This window comes from Manis javanica, chromosome 2 (genome assembly GCF_040802235.1).
Source record: "Manis javanica isolate MJ-LG chromosome 2, MJ_LKY, whole genome shotgun sequence".
NCBI lineage: Eukaryota > Metazoa > Chordata > Mammalia > Pholidota > Manidae > Manis > Manis javanica.
The window spans coordinates 110517716-110538027 of record NC_133157.1 but is presented as its reverse complement, the minus strand read 5'-3'; the positions used below and the strand labels follow the sequence as shown (position 1 = coordinate 110538027).

The 20312-nt window shown below is 37.7% G+C and overlaps 1 protein-coding gene across 3 annotated transcripts in view; it reads left to right on the top strand.

The window, feature by feature from the left end:
* PLXDC2 (plexin domain containing 2) overlaps positions 1 to 20312 on the top strand; it is a 786648-nt gene that overhangs the window by 263516 nt on the left and 502820 nt on the right. The gene's annotated exons all lie outside the window — the stretch shown is intronic.

The window sequence follows — 20312 nt, the reverse complement described above, 5'->3', positions numbered from 1 at the left end:
AATGTAAGACTTAGAAGATATGTAGGATTCCTAAGAAGAGATTTGTAATCAGAAATATCAACAAGAAAATAAAAGTTCTTTGAGCAACATAAAGGAAACTACCTCTGCCTTGGGATTGTATAGACTAGTGATTATTAGACAAGGTGAAGCAGAATGTGAGAGTTGTTTAGAAAATACAAATGAAGAGATATGAGTTTCCAGGAGTGATAAAGCTCAAGCATACATGAGAATCCTTTCAGATGTTATAAGGAAGTTACTAAACATATTTTGTGAAGGCTGTCACAATTTCTGTGGTTGTGTAGCGAAGGAAGAGTAGGTCATAGGGTAGAAGAGCAAATATACAGAAGAGGATGGTTGGGGTGTGTTAAGGATAGTAAATATAGTTTGAGTGAAGCTGAGGGCAGATTTATAAAAAATGTGGCATATTAAGACAAGAAAAGTAGGTTGGAGCAGTTTTATATACTGCCTCAAGAGTCAATTTGAATCTCTACTCCTTAAATTAGATAAGTAATAAACTTTAAGAAGCTAAATCTAAACATTTGTGTAAAGCCTTAAATTATAAAAAGACCAGAGTTAGAACATATAACTGAAAGACTGTTGCAACAGTTTATGTGACACATGGTGGGGGCCTTGGTGATTCTGTGGCTTCAAAACAAGGGAAAGAAATGATGCTATTAGCAAAAATTACAAACTGAAGCAGAAGAGCTGGTTTTAGGGACAACAAATGGCTTCAATTCTGACACTATTACACTTTGTGCAAAAGAAGGACTATATATAAGTGAAATTCACACAAGGACTGTGCTTTTGAGCGCACTGGGCATTTCTGTGCTAGTACAGTGCAAGACTTTCCTAGGCACTTAATTAATGTGTTGAAGGATTGAATGGAATGGAGAAAGGTGAAGCTGAAAGATTGTCTCTTGATGTCATGACATACATCCTGTCTCCTTCCATCTTTAAAGAATGATAGAAACATGGTCATCTTATAATATTGACATTAGGTGGGTTTTCTGACATTTAGGTTACCAATGTTCCACCAAATTTTAAAAACTGTATTATAAATCATATTTGTTTAAATCTGTACACAGCTATGTTTAAAAATATGGGCAGCTTTGCATTTTCAGTTTCTAAGATTGTTTTATTTTTCCAAGTAATATCAGTGATTCAGCCAATATGAAGTAAGATTCCCTTAGCTGGGTTGATAGGAAAAACCCCCAGACAGCTATATCATCTTTACTGCTGCAAAGTACCATTTTCCTTTGAAACATTTCTCAAAATAAGTGAAAAATCTGGTCTGTTGCATGATCTATCTTTTTTTTTTTTTAATTTTTTTTTCTTTTTGAGAGGGCATCTCTCATATTTATTGATCAAATGGTTGTTAACAATAAAATTCAGTATAGGGGGGTCAATGCTCAATGTACAATCATTAATCCATCTCAAGTCTAATTCTCGTCAGTCTCCAATCTTCTGAAGCATAATGAACAAGTTCTTACATGGTGAACGAATTCTTACATAGTGAATAAATTCTTACATGGTGAACAGTACAAGGGCATTCATCACAGAAACTTTCGGTTTTGATCACACATTATGACCTATAAACAATCAGGTCAAATATGAATATTCTTTTGATTTTTGTACTTGATTTATATGTTGATCCCACATTTCTCCCTTTATTATTATTATTATTTTTATTTTTAATAAAATGCTAAAGTGGTAGGTAGATGCAAGATAAAGGTAGAAAACATAGTTTAGTGCTGTAAGAGGGCAAATGTAGATGATCAGATGATCAGGTGTGTGCCTATGGACTAAGTATTAATCCAGGCTAGACAAGGGCAGCAAAACACCCACGGATGCAGAAGATTTCTCTCAAAGCAGGGGGGGGTGAGGTTCTGAGCCTCACCTCTGTTGATCCCCAAATTCTCACCTGATGGCCCCCATGTGACTGTGCCTGTCTTAGGTTGTTCCTCCCTTGAGGAATCTTACCCATCTCTGGCTAACCAGTCATCTTCTGGGGCCATACAGGGAAATGTAAAGTTGGTAAGTGAGAGAGAAGCCATATTGTTTTAAAAGGTTAGCTTTTTACTTCATTGCAGATTTATGCCCTGTGGCTTCTATGCCCAGCACTTGTCTCAAGGTATCTTTACCACCTGGAGGAATTATGATACTCGGTAAATTCAATATGAGGCACGAATTCTATTTAAGGGTTGTAATTAGGAAGAAAGAAGAAAAGCTACAGATGTAGCATATGGAAGGAAACATGCGAGGATTGATTATTTCTTTGACATATCTTCTTGTAGAGTACCTTAAGTATGTATAGGTTTTAAACTACTAACTAATTTGCACACACATACTAACATAATAGGACTACAGTGACATAAACAAAGCAAATCTATAATTACCAGCCATCTCCAGTGAAGCCAAGAAAACCATTTAGGCACCCTAGGCATTTGTGAAAATTTGTCTATGATATGATGGATATTGTCCAACTGTACTTGAACAGTCTGAGAGAAATCAGACAAATTAAAGCAGCCCATTTCTGGGATCTGTTCACATCCCATATGTTCTTTTAACCATAGACAGTCTATAGTCATAAGATTTTGGAGTGCTACACCTTGCACCCCTCCCAACTCCTGGTTGAGTTCCAACAGTACAGATCCGGTCAAATTCGTTGTCTCACTGTATGCACATGCCAGCCTAGACATCTCCCTCCTCATTCCTATGGCAAGTCCAGGAGATGGTGGGCTGGATGCAGCCACAACCGCAGCATCGTCCGGATCCCTGTGGAGGCTTTTTGATGATCATCCCCCGGCACGAGTCCTCCAGAGAGTATTGATGCCGGAAGCTCCTCCTCATATCGTATCTTAGTTCATTTTATGGGTATCCAAGCTAGGCCTTGATCTTCTGCATAGAAACAAACACACCCTTTGCCCACACTTTGACATGCCCTCTATACTATACAACTGTGCAGAACTCATTGGAGGTCAGCACACAGTAACTGCTTTTTTTTTTTTTTTTTTATTAAGAGAAAGGAATATTATCAGAAAAGACTACCTCCATAGCTGATCATCTGACACCCTTTAAGTGATCAACATTAAGGATATTTAAAGCATGCGTTGATCTTTGATTTACCAATAGTTTTATCCTATTAAGGAGTAATCCCCCTATTCTTTCCTTCTTTCTTTTTTTTTTTTTTTTTTAATTTTTAATCTACACCTACATGAAGAATACTATGTTTACTATGCTCTCCCCTATATCAGGTCCCCCCTAACAACCACATTACGTTTACTGTCCATCAGCATAGCAAAATGTTGTAGAGTCACTACTTGTCCTCTCTGTGTTCTGCAGCCCACCCTCCCCTTTCTCCCTCCCGCCCATGCATGCTAATCTTAATACCCCCCTTCTACTCCCGCCCCTTATCCGTCCCTGCCCACCCATCCGCCCCAGTTCCTTTCCCTTTGGTACCTGTTAGTCCATTTTTGGGTTCTGTAATTCCGCTGCTGTTTTGTTCCTTCAGTTTTTCCTTTGTTCCTATACTCCTCAGATGAGTGAAATCATTTGGTATTTCTCTTTCTCCACTTGGCTTATTTCACTGAGCATAATACTCTCCAGCTCCATCCATGTTGCTGCAAATGGTTGGATTTTTCCACTTCTTATGGCTGAGTAGCATTCCATTGTGTATATGTACCACATTTTCTTCATCCATTCATCTACCGATGGACATTTAGGTTGCTTCCAATTCTTGGCTATTGTAAATAGTGCTGCGATAAACATAGGGGTGCATCTGTCTTTCTCAAACTTGATTGCTGCGTTCTTAGGGTAAATTCCCAGGAGTGGAATTCCTGAGTCAAATGGTAGGTCTGTTTTGAGCATTTTGATGCACCTCCATACTGCTTTCCACAATGGTTGAACTAATTTACATTCTCACCAGCAGTGTAGGAGGGTTCCCCTTTCTCCACAGCCTCGCCAACATTTCTTGTTGTTTGTCTTTTGGATGGCAGCTATCCTTACTGGTGTGAGGTGATACCTCATTGTAGTTTTAATTTGCAATTCTCTGATAATTAGCGATGTGGAGCATCTTTTCATCTGTCTGTTGGCCATCTGTATTTCTTTTTTAGAGAACTGTCTGTTCAGTTCCTCTGCCCATTTTTTAATTGGGTTATTTGTTTTTTGTTTGTTGAGGCATGTGAGCTCTTTATATATTCTGGACGTCAAGCCTTTATCGGATGTGTCATTTTCAAATATATTCTCCCATACTGTAGGGTTCCTTTTTATTCTATTGATAGTGTCTTTCGCTGTACAGAAGCTTTTCAGCTTAATGTAGTCCCACTTGCTCATTTTTGCTGTTGTTTTCCTTGCCCAGGGAGATATGTTCAAGAAGAGGTCACTCATGTTTATGTCTAAGAGGTTTTTGCCTATGTTTTTTTCCAAGAGTTTAATGGTTTCATGACTTACATTCAGGTCTTTGATCCATTTTGAGTTTACCTTTGTATATGGGGTTAGACAATGGTCCAGTTTCATTCTCCTACATGTAGCTGTCCAGTTTTGCCAGCACCATCTGTTGAAGAGACTGTCATTTTGCCATTGTAGGTCCATGGCTCCTTTATCAAATACTAATTGACCATATATGTTTGGGTTACTGTCTGGAGTCTCTAATCTGTTCCACTGGTCTGTGGCTCTGTTCTTGTGCCAGTACCAAATTGTCTTGATTACTATGGCTTTGTAGTAGAGCTTGAAGTTGGGGAGTGAGATCCCCCCTACTTTATTCTTCTTTTTCAGGATTGCTTTGGCTATTCGGGGTCTTTGGTATTTCCATATGAATTTTTGAATTATTTGTTCCAATTCATTGAAGAATGTTGCTGGTAATTTGAGAGGGATTGCATCAAATCTGTATGTTGCTTTGGGCAGGATGGCCATTTTGACGATATTAATTCTTCCTAGCCATGAGCATGGGATGAGTTTCCATTTATTAGTGTCCCCTTTAATTTCTCTTAAGAGTGACTTGTAGTTTTCAGAGTATAAGTCTTTCACTTCTTTGGTTAGGTTTATTCCTAGGTATTTTATTCTTTTTGATGCAATAGTGAATGGAATTGTTTTCCTGATTTCTCTTTCTATTGATTCATTGTTAGTGTGTAGGAAAGCTACAGATTTCTGTGTGTTAATTTTGTATCCTGCAACTTTGCTGTATTCTGATATCAGTTCTAGTAGTTTTGGAGTGGAGTCTTTAGGGTTTTTTATGTACAGTATCATATCATCTGCAAATAGTGACAGTTTAACTTCTTCTTTACCAATCTGGATTCCTTGTATTTCTTTGTTTTGTCTGATTGCCGTGGCTAGGACCTCCAGTACTATGTTAAATAACAGTGGGGAGAGTGGGCATCCCTGTCTGGTTCCCGATCTCAGAGGAAATGCTTTCAGCTTCTCGCTGTTCAGTATAATGCTGGCTGTGGGTTTATCATATATGGCCTTTATTATGTTGAGGTACTTGCCCTCTATTCCCATTTTGCTGAGAGTTTTTATCATGAATGGATGTTGAATTTTGTCAAATGCTTTTTCAGCATCTATGGAGATGATCATGTGGTTTTTGTCTTTCTTTTTGTTGATGTGGTGGATGATGTTGATGGATTTTCGAATGTTGTACCATCCTTGCATCCCTGGGATGAATCCCACTTGGTCATGGTGTATGATCCTTTTGATATACTGTTGAATTCTGTTTGCTAATATTTTATTGAGTATTTTTGCATCTACATTCATCAGGGATATTGGTCTGTAATTTTCTTTTTTGGTGGGGTCTTTGCCTGGTTTTGGTATTAGGGTGGTGTTGGCTTCATAGAATGAGTTTGGGAGTGTTCCCTCCTCTTCTGTTTTTTGAAACACTTTAAGGAGAATGGGTATTATGTCTTCTCTGTGTGTCTGATAAAATTCCGAGGTAAATCCGTCCGGCCCCAGGGTTTTGTTCTTGGGTAGTTTTTTGATTACCGTTTCAATTTCTTTGCTCGTAATTGGTTTGTTTAACTTTTGTGTTTCTTCCTTGGTCAGTCTTGGGAGGTTGTATTTTTCTAGGAAATTGTCCATTTCTTCTAGGTTTTCCAGTTTGTTGGCATATAGGTTTTCATAGTACTCTTTAATAATTCTTTGTATTTCTGTGGAGTCTGTCGTGATTTTTCCATTCTCATTTCTGATTATGTTGATTTGTGTTGATTCTCTTTTTCTCTTAATGAGTTTTGCTAGAGGCTTATCTATTTTGTTTATTTTCTCGAAGAACCAGCTCTTGGTTTCGTTGATTTTTGCTATTGTTTTATTCTTCTCAATTTTATTTATTTCTTCTCTGATCTTTATTATGTCCCTCCTTCTGCTGACTTTAGGCCTCATTTGTTCTTCTTTTTCCAGTTTCGATAATTGTGATGTTTGACTATTCATTTGGGATTGTTCTTCCTTCTTCAAGTGTGCCTGGATTGCTATATACTTTCCTCTTAAGACTGCTTTCGCTGCATCCCACAGAAGTTGGGGCTTAGTGTTGTTGTTGTCATTTGTTTCTATATATTCCTTGATCTCTATTTTGATTTGTTCATTGATCCATTGATTATTTAGTAGCATGTTGTTAAGCCTCCATGTGTTTGTGAGCCTTTTTGTTTTCTTTGTAAAATTTATTTCTACTTTCATACCTTTGTGGTCTGAAAAATTGGTTGGTAGAATTGCAATATTTTGGAATTTACTGAGGCTCTTTTTGTGAGCTAGTATGTGGTCTTTTCTGGAGAATGTTCCATGTGCACTTGAGAAGAATGTATATCCTGTTGCTTTTGGATGTAGAGTTCTATAGATGTCTATTAGGTCCATCTGTTCTAGGGTGTTGTTCAGTGCCTCTGTGTCCTTACTTATTTTCTGCCCTGTGGATCTATCCTTCGGGGTGAGTGGTGTATTGAAGTCTCCTAAAATGAATGCATTGAAGTCTATTTCCCTCTTTAGTTCTGTTAGTATTTGCTTCACCAATGCTGGTGCTCCTGTATTGGGTGCATATATATTTAGAATGGTTATATCCTCTTGTTGGACTGAGCCCTTTATCATTATGTAGTGTCCTTCTTTATCTCTTGTTACTTTCTTTGTTTTGAAGTCTATTTTGTCTGATATTAGTACTGCAACCTCTGCTTTCTTCTCACTGTTGTTTGCCTGAAATATGTTTTTCCATCCCTTGACTTTTAGTCTATGCTTATCTTTGGGTTTAAGGTGAGTTTCTTGTAAGCAGCATATAGACGGGTCTTGCTTTTTTATCCATTCTATTACTCTGTGTCTTTTGATTGGTGCATTAAGTCCATTTACATTTAGGGTGACTATTAAGAGATATGTACTTATTGCCATTGCAGGCTTTAGATTCGTGGTTACCAAAGGTTCAAGGTTAGCTTCTTTAGTATCTTACTGCCTAACTTAGCTCACTTATTGAGCTGTTATATACACTGTCTGGAGATTCTTTTCTTCTCTCCCTTCTTATTCCTCCTCCTCCATTCTTCATATGTTGTGTGTTTTGTTCTGTGCTCTTTTTAGGGGTGCTCCCATCTAGAGCAGTCCCTGTAGGATGCCCTGTAGAGGTGGTTTGTGGGAAGCAAATTCCCTCAGCTTTTGCTTGTCTGGGAATTGTTTAATCCCACCATCATATTTAAATGATAGTCGTGCTGGATACAGTATCCTTGGTTCAAGGCCCTTCTGTTTCATTGCATTAAGTATATCATGCCATTCTCTTCTGGCCTGTAGGGTTTCTGTCGAGAAGTCTGATGTTAGCCTGATGGGTTTTCCTCTATAGGTGACCTTTTTCTCTCTAGCTGCCTTTAAAACTCTTTCCTTGGCCTTGATCCTTGCCAGTTTAATTACTATGTGTCTTGGTGTTGTTCTCCTTGGATCCTTTCTGTTGGGGGTTCTGTGTAATTCCATGGTCTGTTCGATTATTTCCTCCCCCAGTTTGGGGAAGTTTTCAGCAATTATTTCTTCAAAGAGACTTTCCATCCCTTTTCCTCTTTCTTCTTCTTCTGGTATCCCTATAATATGAATATTATTCCTTTTGGCTTGATCACATAGTTCTCTTAGTGTTGTTTCATTCCTGGAGATCCTTTTATCTCTCTCTATGTCAGCTTCTATACGTTTCTGTTCTCTGGCTTCTATTCCTTCAATGGCCTCTTGCATCTTATCCATTCTGCTTATAAATCCTTCCAGGGATTGTTTCACTTCTGTGATCTCCTTCCTGACATCTGTGATCTCCCTCTGGACTTCATTCCACTGCTCTTGCATTTTTCTCTGCATCTCATCCCATTGCTCTTGCATTTTTCTGTGCATCTCTGTCAGCATGTTCATGATTTTTATTTTGAATTCTTTTTCAGGAGGACTGGTTAGGTTTGTCTCCTTCTCAGGGGTTGTCTCTGTGATCTTTGTCTGCCTGTAGTTTTGTCTTTTCATGGTGATAGAGATAGTGTGCAGAGCTCGTACAAGTGACCGCTGGAAGAGCTTCCCTTCTTGTTGGTTTGTGGCCTTCCTCACCTCGGAGAATAGCGACCTCTAGTGGCTTGTGCTGGGCAGCTGTGTGCAGACAGGGCTTCTGCTTCCTGCCCGGTTGCTATGGGGTTTATCTCCGCTTTTGCTGTGGGTGTGGCCTGGCTGGGGCTGCTCCTCCAAAATGGTGGAGCCCCGTTGGAGGGGGAGTGGCTGGAAGGCTATTTATCTCCATAAGGGGCCTCTGTGCTCCCTGCTGCCCAGGGGGTTAGAGTGCCCAGAGATCCCCAGATTCCCTGCCTCTGGTCTAAGTGACCTGTCCTGCCCCTTTAAGACTTCCAAAAAGCACTCCCCTTCGCAAGGCGCTGGGTTCTTGCACGTGTGAATGTGGTCTGGATGTTGTCCTGTGTCCTGTGGTCTCTATTTTAGGAAGATTTTTCTTTGTTATATTTTCATAGCTCTATGTGTTTTTAGAGATTTCCACTGCTCTACTCACGCCGCCATCTTGGCTCCGCCTTCGATCTATTTTTTTAAAGAAAGTACTTATATAATCTTTATTTTTCCTCTACTTAAAATACACCAGCATGGAACTTGAATACATAAATCCGTACCCTGTTTAGCAAGGAATAGCCAAGACAACTCCGAGTTGACCTGGGTTTCTTCAAAATGAAACTAGAATCTCCTGTAAAAGTTTTCAATTAAATAAACAGCATACTTGCACTTTTATTGTTCATTTTATTTGATCAACATTGGTTGAGCCCATCTACATGAATGACACAGTATACGATACTTCGATACATGCAGAAAAGAATAAACTATGGCTCCTGTTCAGGCACTTAGAATCTGAGAGGAAGGAGCATGTAACTAAACAATAAGAGAAGGCTGACTGTCAGTGCTGGAGGAGCAGAGGGTTGCTTCGAGAAGAGATCATTCCTTTGAGTTTGTGAAAAAGCCAACATTTGGCATTGATCTAAAAGAAGGTGGAATTTTAGCAGGCAAAGAGGCAGGTTGAAAAGTGGTGGAGAGGGAAGGGAGCCCCCAGACAAGAGGATGCCGTGCTAAGGACAGTGCTGAACCTGTATTGATCATATTTGGAGGGCTTTTTGTAAGTAAATCTGTTTATCTTGAATGGAGAGTTGGAGTAAGATTCTAGTGAAGAGGAGGTAGGAAAAGCAGTATCAAATACTTTCACCATTAGAAATTTGGACGATACCCAGCAAGCCCTGGGTTTCTTTGAGTAGAGAACAGATCTGACCCAACTCGGCAGTGGAGAGTTAGCTAAGATGGGGAATGAAGGTGAGACAACAATCACAGCAGGTTGTCAATACTTCCTCATGGGTTATAGTACCTGAGCTAGGATGGGTGCTGTGGAGACAGAGAGGAGGAGCAAGTGGAAGACATATCATTTAAATTGTTTAATTGTTGTAGTTACAAAGGTTTCTAGTCAAAAGGATCCCTTAGGATGAGGTGAATAAAGCCAAGGACAGTTTAAAAGAGTACTTCCAAACCTGACTTTGAATGGATCTCTTTTGTGATTAACTAGGTATTATCTGGTAGACCAACCTGATAAATTTTCATCGCCTTAAAAATATTTAACAGTTGTTAACCATGAAAGACTTCGAAGAAAAATAGAATCCACAAATCAGGTTAAAGTTTGATTGCAGGGCATTTTAAATGGACTGGGGACTGGGATTTTTAAGTAGGACCACATAGATTTCCATGTAACTGAAATGAATAGAGAGTCTATTGATGGCCAGTTCTCTTCAATTGTGGCTACAATTCCTCTTGAACTTGTTTCTACTGGAAAAAGAAAGTGAGATGCTAAAATGGGTATTTCAAACCACAATTCCCTTCATTCCTACCCCACTGTTGTCCCGTTTCCCACCCATTCTTAAAAATCCCTCTCTTTTTCTCTCTCCTTCTTCATAGAGACATAAATTTGTTTAAAACTGAAATGAATTTAAAGGTAATGTATTACTGCTAAAAAAAAACACCATTTCAAAATAGAAAGTAGTTTAAAAATACAGACATATACATTAATTATGGTGACCCATCTTTGTATTTATATGTGTGTGTGTGTGTGTGTATTTTGTTTGTTTGTTTTTTTAAATTAGGAGTAAACTCAAGTTTCTAGATAAAAATGTAAATAAGTATCTGGCCATTTAGTTATAAACTACAAAAATGAATCTTTGTTTATTAAGCATTTGAATTTTCAAAAGCTTCAATCATCCATACAGCTAATGCTCAAAATGAATTTGAAAATACCATCTTATTTTCTGGCTCACTGGTAGCACATCTGAAAGCATTCATTTATCTTTCTATTTTAAAAGTACTTCAGAATACAAATCAAGCATTAAAAAAGTAGTCCTCTGTCTGTTTCATAAAAATATTTCCATTAATGGCACCACTAACTTGTGTTGTTTGCATATCATACTCCCTTTTTTTCTTTCTATATGAATACTTTGATTCTTTTTTATTATTCAGGCTGCTAAGGTGATCTTTTCAGTGGTTCAAAAAGTAGATTTCAGCTTGAAGATTTGATTTTTAATTGCTGTGATCATTACTAGTGATGATCTTTTTTCATGAGTTTGTCCTGGGTACACGTAACTACAATGAGATAAAAGGTGGTATGGGTTAGGGGCAGGGGTAAGAGCCACTTTAAATAATGGGGAAGAGTAAGTCGATGTTACCTAGATAATCTTGGCCCCAAAATTTAAGTATGTAAACAGATGCTGATTCATAATTAAAGTAGTATGTGGAACTTCAGGCAGTAGTACATGAGATTAGGAATCAAAGATGACCTGAATTAAAAAGATAATGATGAACACCTATTATTTACCTTGATTATATGGAAAATTTGCCCTACTTGAATTTCTAGTGGGAGACTTAATAAAAAAAACTGTTTAGCATTATTTTTTCAGGGTATGAAAGTAGTTTTATTGGGAAACCTACTTGACATACCTTTCTTTTTTCTTTTTCCAGTTTTATTGATATAAATGACATACAGCACTGTGTCAGTTTAAGGTGTTGAATTTTAAATCTATTTTTTTGTTTACCATGTGGCAACTAGTAACATATTAATGATCAATGTTATATGAACAATTAATACATGACACTTTAAAAAGTCAAATAGGCAAAAGTAAACTATCTCACTTCTCTCTTTTTCTCCTGCCTCCTAGTCCACTAGTTCCCCTCCCAAGAAAAAAGTGTTACTCTTTCAGCTCTGTTATAGCAAATTCAAATTTAAGCTGATTTCCTATATCTGGCCAATAATCATTTGGGTTTTTTTCCCCCATTAAATCTCCAATAAAAGAGATTAAATAAAATACTTATTATTATTTTTGTTTGTGTCTTCAGGAAGTATATTACACAGTCTTCCAGCTTCTTTTTTGTTCTTCAAATGGTAATATTTTAATTGTAGTCCCAAATAATATTTTACACTTTTTAGAGGGAATCAATAACAATTATGAAAGACTTTAAAGAATGGAAGAGAGTTAGTTATTACTCATGACTATTGATTATAAATACCACCATCATTGTCTTTCAAGTATATAACCTCAACAACAGAACGATGCATCCATTAACTTTCTGAATCTAGTGAAAAAGTGGATGGAGTTAATTTGTCTTTATTATTATGATTGTTATTATTATTAACAAAGAGCAGAGATGATGGGTATCTGGAGGTCTGGTGCATGAAGGGAAGGTACTGAAGGGATCAATTCTGGATTAAAGTAAATCCATTCCAATTTGGTCACTAATTTAACGAATTCACATCTTGAGGATTCCTGGACAGAAAGATAAATTGTGCGTGTCTGTTTGCTGTATCTAAATGATTCTCTTCTCTATACCTCTGAAATTCTGAGTTCATTTTAGCAGTCCTCCTGAAGAATTTGCTCTTCCCCCAAACTGTCTAGTGTCCAGCAGATTTTGCAGATTGACCAACAATACTGCATTTCGTTTCCCTGTGGCTTTATGGACCACAGATTTCACAAGCCCGTTTGTTGCTCCTCTGTACCAACACGTCCTTTCTCATTAACACTGGCTCCTTGGGAAGTATGGATGGAGATTAGAGCAATAGGGAGGGGCCACCCAGGAGAAAGACTTGAGTCAATAGGAATAGTGAGGAAAAAAACAGAGGCACAAAAATGAGTAGAAGGAAGGAGGACAGTTGTAGAAAACTGAAAAAGAGAGGACCATTGGTACATGGTGGTAAGTCATGACTGGGGGCAGGAGTGGGGGAAGGTTAGTCAGCCGGGATGAGAATCTGGGCAAAAAGTAGATAGTAGATTCTCCAGATTCTGCCCCTTCAGTTGCCATAATAGTCACAGAGTCTGCCCATCACTGGTGCTTGGTCATTCACCTAGGGACCTTTGCCTCTGGGAAGTGCTGTTTGCCCTCTTGTGGATCCAGACTACATTTGAAGCACTGACAAGTATTTTGCTTACAGCCTTTCTTAGTCAGTGCATCAATTCTTTCAGATAAATAACAATATTATGCAGAAGCTCAAATAACATCATCCAATTCAAAACCGTCTAGATGACTCTGTTTAATTAATGAAGTGGCAGCATACAGCAGCTGCTCTAACATTGTCCAGTGCTGGAAAAGTAGGGGAAAAAATAAGTGCAATACAAGACTAACTTTGGATGACGACCATTTCAGGAGAGCACTCTCAATTTCCACCAAAGCCAGCCATTGAAATTCATTTTCTTGAAGAAGCAGTCTAAGTTCAGGTAAATGGACTCTCGAATCAGACTGTGTGGGTTCTTAACTCAAACCTGTCATAGCTATTGTGATCTTCAACAGATTACTTAATTTATCTTGCCTCAGTTTCCCAATCTGTTAAATAGCATAACGAAAGCACCTAGTCATAAGGATTGTTGTCAAGATTAAATTAACTACTATATATTATTCATATTGATTTCATAGAAAATGCTACATAAATAGCATGTATGATTGTTACTATAAAATGATGTACTACAAAAAATATGTATGATTTTTATTATACTTTTATATATTTAGTTTTCTCTTTTATTTTTTTTCAAAATGCTTTCTCTGTAAAGCTACGTTTGCTTGTTAGTTTGCTTATTGTTTTCTTTGATGACATTATTCATAGTTCATAGTGTGTTTAGGGACCTAACTGCTCCTTTTAAAGGCTGCTCATCCTGGGAGGTGCAATAGCATAGAGATGACTTGGGGGTGTCCTCTTTATCAACAGGGGTATAGCTGACATCTCTAACTGCAGTGCAGAATCTCTCCTAAAGAGCTCCAATGCTGACATTCTGTGGCTCGTACTAAAAGTCTTAAAAAATTTAGAAATGCAACAAGAACCTTGAAATGTTTCTCTAACTGTGATATCATAGGTCATAACTGCAAAACTAGCCTTCTTACAATCAGCAGGCCTCTGTGTTCTTATTCTGCCCTTTGTATAACAAGAACTTTAAGGATGAGTCACCAAAGCATAAAGTTACGGTAAGATGAGGGATGGAGGTGGGCATTCCCCCTGCCACATCCAGGTTTTCTTTCACAGACTTGAGGTTTGCTCAATTGCTAATAATTTAACTTGGAAATGTATTGAAGGCCCAACCACAGCTGCAAAATTAAATATTTGTTTAGTTAAATGTATTATGTGATGTTTCGCCTTTGAATTCAGGGACAGATTTCGTGAGGTGTACGTCTTATTTCAGTGCTCACCTTTATTTTCAGGATCTTTTCCTATTTTTAACATTTCACAGAAAAACAGTAGGTAAAATGGGAAAACAGCTCAAAATTTTGTTCTCACTTCAACTGTTGTGGCCCTGAAGCTGAGACATAGTCTTAAAAAAATCATAGGCCTAAATGTTTTGTTGGCTATTTCTAATGGGTTATAGTGGGTTTGGATCACATTGTTGATCTGACTAGCCTGAGGGCTACAGAGATATTTTCATTCAGTCTGCTGGAATTATTGCTCAAATGAGAAGTTTCTGCTGAAGGCAAATACATGGAAAAAAATGTATTTTAATTGGTTTTAATATTCATTTCCACAGCTATTCAAAAAGCGAGCATCCTTTTTGTTATTAGCTTATGGAGAAAATCTACAGCATTTTTGGGTTACTCTAGAAAAACAGAAAATCAAGAATTTGGAACAGATTTTGCAAAAAAAAATTGTATAGTGATAAAGAGTGAAAACTCTTCATATTTTTTAAATTGTGACAAGATATACATAGTATAACATTTACCATTTATGAATTTGCTCCTTATGAGTTTTAGTGATTGAGCTCAGCTCCAAATAACTATTTTTTTTTCTATTGGCTCCTTTTTACTTTCTCCTTGTTCAAGTGGTAATCTCTTTGGGTAACTGTCAGTTTCCTCCAAAATGCTTTCAAAACTACCTGTTTCCTAAAACTTTACACCAGTGCATTCTTATAAGCAGAGTTTATGTTCTCTCTCTCTTTACCTTTCTAGTTCTCAATAACTAAAAATTATCTTGGAGAAATTTTTTTTAAAGCTATTCATTTTCCTTTAGATAAAATCTAGTAAGACTAATTATATAATTTGGAAGTTACTGAGGACTTCTTTCTAACTTTATACAGTTTAAAAAATAAAATTCAAGGAATGTTATGTACCTAAAAATTGATACTGTAAGATTGTGTGTTAAGCTGGAAAGAATGCTTCTGATAATAATCAAGAGACAAAATTGTAAATACATATGATGGTTATTATTTTAAAATACCAGGCAAATAGAACTGCAGAAAAAGCAATGCTATTATTTTTGTAATGGTGGCATTAATAAGCGGTTATTTTTCTATTCAGTAGTTTCTAAATGTTAAGTTGAAAACTCAGTTTATATTTCAATTTTATATTTTTTATTTACAAAACAAATAGAAGTCTGACTGCTTTTCAATGGAGATGGCTACCAATATATTTTAACATTTACTAACTTATTTTTATTTCTCTAATTGATATATATGTCTACTATGCTAAATTTGTTTATTTTCCATAGGATTTGAAGTATGTTATTTAGATTAACCTGATTTCTTCTATCATAGATATAAAATTACACTATAAAATACACTATAAGAAAACTAGAGAGAATTATTTTATAACCCTGAAACTGGGAACATTTTTCTAAGCATAATACAAAACCCCAAAACCTGAAAAGAAAACATTGATAAAATCATATATATTCAAATATGCATGCATTAAAAATTCATGTCATTTAAGCACCAACAAATAAGAAGATAAAAAAAACCTGGAAAAGTATTTGCAACACATATGACAGTCAAAGAACTATTTTCCTTAATATATAAGGAGCTAGTGTAAAAAAAAGAAAAATGTGTCAGCTGAACAATAAGCAGTGACAGAGGCAGTTTATTAGAGAGGAATTACAGGAACTTCTGATTTCAGCTCCTTTTATAATGTGGGAAGCTGTCACTTCCAAACTAATAGGAAAAAGCTGGACATACTGAAAAACAATACCTTTTACTGGATGCATCAGAGAGCTGAGATTATAGGGCAAACCACCATCCCCCAAATCTGGAGACAGGTGCATCCAGAGAGACACAGTGGGGATCTGGTTACCTGGAACAGAAGCCACTGGCTCCACAAATTGATAATAACATTTAAATGGTCATTTCAAGAGTAAGTGTGGATTAGCCTAAGAGTAAGAAACAACTTGAGTCTCCAGTGTTGGGAGACCCTTAAACTTCTGTGAGCTTGACCTCCAGGAGCCCTATTAGGTTCTCACAGTGAAGATCTCTAAAAGGTTCCCCCACGACTCAGCTGGGAGAGAGGGAAGGTAATTATTGTGAAATACACCCGGAAACCCAGAACCTTTTCCAAAACAAATGCCTAATCTTCAGGGAAAGTTTTTTTTCCTAGGACTTTATGCTAGATGGAAGATGCTCATTTTTTCCCACTAGAGCCCAGGAACCTTCCTGCCTCACATCAAGGGAAAATTTAAAAAACATGGTCAGTGGGAAGCAGGACTTCAGGAATTCATCAACACATATTTTAATTTTATTTGCAACTATTTAGTTAACAATATAATAATTAGAAATTGAAAACAAATGCCTGGGTATTTTCTAAAGAGAAATAGAAAAATGTAAGTGGTTTGTACCTGCTACCATAAGTCTTGCAGATTTGGCAGCAGGAAGTACCAGGGCTTTGAGAGTGGACTGATAGGGAAGGGGCATGAGTCACAAGTGAGTAAGGCCGGAACTGGCAGGGTCCCTCCTGATGTGCACTGGGCATCTTTGATTAGGGGTTGTTATGGACCAAACATCTGTGTTCCCCTCAAATTTATACAGAAGCCCTAATCACCAGTGTGGGTACGTGTGGAGATGGGGTCTCCAAGGAAGTAATTAAGGTTAAATGAGGTCATGAGGGAGGGGCTCTGATCTAATGGGGATTAGTGCCTTTATAAGAAGACACACCAGAGACGTCACTTTCCCTCTGTGTGCATCAGAGGAAAGGCCGTGTGAGGAGTTAACCAAGGTGGCAGCCAGCTGCAAGCCAGGAAAAAAGCCCTCAGTAAAAATCAAACTCTGCTGAACCCTTGGTCTTGGACTTCCCAGCCTCCAGAACCATGAGAAACTGAATTTCTGTGGTCTTTGGTATTCTGTTATGGTAACCTGAGCCAACCAGTAGAGATGTCCAAAGGGCTTAGTGACTTGGGGCATTAAACTGGGCAGGCAGCAAACTCCAGAAGCACAGATTTTTCTGGAGCAAGGTGATACTTAAGTTCTTGACAATGTTCCAGTGTCCCAATTCTAAGTAATCTGTCTTTCAGCCAAGCTATAAGGAGCAGGAGCCAGCCTCTAGGAGGCAGAAGCCTGGCTGAGTTTCAGGGCTGGCTACAGCATGATGGCAGAATAAGAGAGAATAATATTTCCATGAAGCCAAAGCAGAGAGTCATTCTGAATTACCTATGCACTCTGTGGAAGGTGAGTAGATGCCTGCTTCTCAGGGAAGGCATAGGGTCAGTGACAAGTATCGGCCAGAAGAGATGAATTCCAGACCATAGGATTCCTTAAAAAGGACTGTTATGTAAGACAACAGCCATTGGCTACCTTCAGTAGATGTCCTGTTGGACAGAAGGAAAGACTGGCCTGATGGAATGGCTGACAAATACCTCAATCTAGTATTTGGTCAAGACTGTGTAGAGTGAAGGATTACAGAAGGTGCTCAGGAAGGCAGCAGTAGAGCTAAGGAATTACATTACCTCTGTGTTGTGAAAATACCTCTGAAAAATCTATTACTTTTTTTTTTTGACCTTTTGAGTTTACTTATTCTTTTTTTTTTAATTTTGGTATCATTAATATACATTCACATGAGCAACATTGTGGTCACTAGATTCCCCCCCATTATCAAGTCCCCACCACATACCCCATTACAGTCACTGTCTGTCCATCAGCGTAGTAAGATGCTAAACCTATTACTTTTTAATATTGTCTAAGTAGCTTTCTTATTGAAGTATATTACTTGTCCAATAAATAAGTTGTCTATTCTGTATACACAAAGGATATATAAAATCTTGCCTTTTCTGTACACATATAAGAAGGCGCAACTCTTCAGTCAAAGACAAAAGCATGCATTTCTTTTTCCTCTAGAGGCAATGGTTGTTCATACAATGGCTGACCCTATAGCATTTCTCCAGCAGCCTGGCACTGTTAGTACTGGGCCCTCACCTGTTGTGGGTGGGGAAAAGCTGCTATCCACTTCTGTTAAAAAGTCTTTATTTCCATAGACTAAACTGCAACTGTGTTTTTCAACATTTCAGGCCTTGCAGGTAGTGGCTGTCACTGAACTGGTAAAATGTTAGAATGAATACCAGACTCTGCCTCAGAATTACCTGGAGTGTTTCTTTAAAGTGTGAATACCTGGGCCCTGCAACCAGACCTGCTGACATTGACTGACCTAGAATTTCAGAGGAAGAGGGGAAGGGGGGTAGCCACCGGCTTAGAAGATGATTTCAGGGGGTGATGAACTGATTTAAGGGTCTTTAACTGGGTTTGCACAGCGCATGCATCGTTTCTGTATAGATTGTATAGATGTTTCATTTTAATAAAAATAACAACATTTTCTAACCATTCACATTTCAAAATGCATAGAAGGTATGTCTTATAATTTATTTTTATTTTTTTTGGGAAAACAAGGGAAAACTGATGTGGATAGTGGAGATTAAAAGTCCCCTCCCAGCCACCTCTAGGCACCACCCTTCCTATTCAATTAGACTTTCTGACAGCAGGCTCCAGGTTCTGACTCACAGGTGATTCTCACATTTATTATGCTTGCTAATGGAACAAAACACATTTTAAGAAATACAGTGCCTTTATATCTTTCTCTTTGCTACATTGTGGATAGACCTACAGGGTATCATGCTAAATGAAATAAATCAAATAGAGAAAGACAAATACCATATGATTTCAGTTACATGGGGAATCTAAAAAAACAAAACAAAAAAGATATAGACCCACAAATACTGAAAACAGACTGTTGGTTACTATAGGGAGGGGGTATGGGGATGGGTGAAACAGGTGAAGGAGATAAAGAGGTACAAATTATAAATTATAAAATTATACAAATTATAAAATTATTAATTAGTCATAGGAATGGAACAACAGAGAACATAAGCAATAATATTGTAACATATTGGTATGGTAACAGGGAACAACTACATTTACTGTGGTGAGCTTTTAATAATGTGTATAATTATTGAGTATGTTGCACATCTGAAACCAATGTAATACTGTACATCAACTATATTCCAAGAGAAAAAAGACACACAGTGCCTTTATGTAATATCTGGTCAGTGGAGCTTCTATAGTGAAAATGAACTTGTAAAAATCTTTCTCCTTACACCATAGAGAAAGCAATTAGAGGTTTTAGTCACAAATTGAACTACAGCTGCCTGTAAACCATAAAAGGCAAAAAAGTCACTACACATCCTTAGTTAGCAGATCTAATTACTTTCTTGTAATAGTTTGTCAGACAGGTCAAGATTGACAGGTCAAGATTTAGACTGCTGAGCACAGGATTGCTCTGGCAAGGTTCCATGTCACCTCTGTATTGTGTCTGTCTTAGAGTTTTTCATTAGGGATGTGACCTTGTTGTTCTTACTTTTTTGTGGTCTGGCAGATTTACAGATAGTTAGTGCCTGATGTCTTTCATTACCTTTTCCCCAAATCTATACTCTAAGCTATAGCATGGCTCATCTCCCCATCCCTGTTCTTTTTGTCATGTTTCCTTTAGGAAATAAGGGAGTTCTGCCCATTCTCACCAGCATTTCCCCAGTGCAAAGCCAAGACTGACGGTCTCCTCAATGCAGAATTTTGGATAGCCTCTTCAAGTTAATGTTACAGTCATATGCTGTGTTGATATGACCACAAGAAGGGGAGAGAAAAGACTTTGTTTTTTCTCTTCCTAGGATTCAGTGAGACAGTATCTGTCACAACCACCCCATTCAAGTAACCCATCTCAAAGGAAACACCATTTGTAGTCAGTAACTCCTGGGAAATTCATGCCTGCCGCACACCAGAGCGACCATCTGAGAAGTGATATAGACCCTGTCTGAATGCCTCCTGTGCTGTATCTTCTTGCTTATATTAAAAGCAGTGAGTGTCTTTTCTAAGATTGAAGTCTTCGTATGAGAGCCTTTGGTAAATGTAAGGAAAAGAGACACATAGAAAATATTTCTTCGAAATTTTAAAGGATAAAGAATAAATTCACAATGAAGAAAGAACTTCCATGAGTCCCCAATTTTGAAAGGGCAGAAAAAAGAACAAAAAAAAGTGAAAAATATCATTATGGGAGGACGTGAGGCCCATCCTTTCCAGGGGACGTCAAACTTGCTTCCGCTGGCCCAC